Genomic DNA, 1,409 nt, shown 5'->3' on the forward strand with positions numbered 1-1,409 from the left:
GATATGTTCTGTTTAAACCTCGCTAACTTGATATGTTCTGTTTGAACCTAGCTAACTTTATATGCTCTGTTTGAACCTAGCTAACTTGATATGTTCTGTTTGAACCTATCTAACTTGATATGTTCTGTTTGAACCTAGCTAACCTGATATGTTCTGTTTAAACCTCGCTAACTTGATATGTTCTGTTTGAACCTAGATAACTTGATATGCTCTGTTTGAACCTAGCTAACTTGATATGTTCTGCTTGAACCTATCTAACTTGATATGTTCCGTTTGAACCTAGCTAACTTGATATGTTCTGTTTGAACCTAGCTAACTTGATATGTTCTGTTTGAACCTAGATAACTTTATATGCTCTGTTTGAACCTAGCTAACTTGATATGCTCTGTTTGAACCTAGATAACTTTATATGCTCTGTTTGAACCTAGCTAACATGATATGTTCCGTTTGAACCTAGCTAACTTGATATGTTCTGTTTGAACCTAGCTAACTTGATATGTTCTGCTTGAACCTATCTAACTTGATATGTTCCGTTTGAACCTAGCTAACTTGATATGTTCTGTTTGAACCTAGTTATCATACTTGGATTAAATTTCTTATGTTAACTTTCTTATGAAATGAGAATAAAGTTCTATTCCATGACATTTATACAGATTGTTAAAAAATATCAACAAACTATTTATCAATAAGGCCGTTTTGAAGACATAATTATATATAATTCTCTATATGGTAAACCTTTTAAATTAAATGACTCTGAGTCACAAAATTAAACAAAATATTTCTTTTTTGTAGGTTAAAGTTTTAAGTAATTATGAGTCACAAAATTAAACAAAATATTTCTTTTTTGTAGGTTAAAGTTTACAGTAATTATAAATCTTTAGGCTGCTGGTTTTTCTTGTGGTTAATGTGAAGGTGTTTTGTTTATTTCTCTGTACATAAATGTAGGACATCCGTTAAATAGAAATTGTATTATTTTTCTCACACCTTTCATTGATTTTAACTTACGAAACAATTTTACTGCAAAATAAATATAAGTAAAACACTACATTTTTAAAACAATCACCTGACATTTATGACAAACAAGTAACATTCCTATCTGAGTTTAATTTCTTAGACAAAGGTTTATAGTACACCGTGTTGCTTGAAGCTCAGTTGAGTTAGTAATGTTTCTCACTCTCCTAGGAATGCTTCATCGTGAATATTTTAAAATAACAATTAATTTTTCTATAGCTTGAAAAACAACTAATACAGTTAATATCATTGTTTGCAGCTTTTATGCCATATCTATGCAATGGGCTATGTGTTCTCTTTACCACCAAGGATATTAACTTTGTAAATCAGTAAACTTACCGCTGAAACCTTCGAGGGATAATATCATTATTAATAAGTACTATTAATTATAAATAAAT

This window comes from Limulus polyphemus, unplaced genomic scaffold, assembly GCF_000517525.1.
Source record: "Limulus polyphemus unplaced genomic scaffold, Limulus_polyphemus-2.1.2 Scaffold5921, whole genome shotgun sequence".
In the NCBI taxonomy this organism is placed as follows: domain Eukaryota; kingdom Metazoa; phylum Arthropoda; class Merostomata; order Xiphosura; family Limulidae; genus Limulus; species Limulus polyphemus.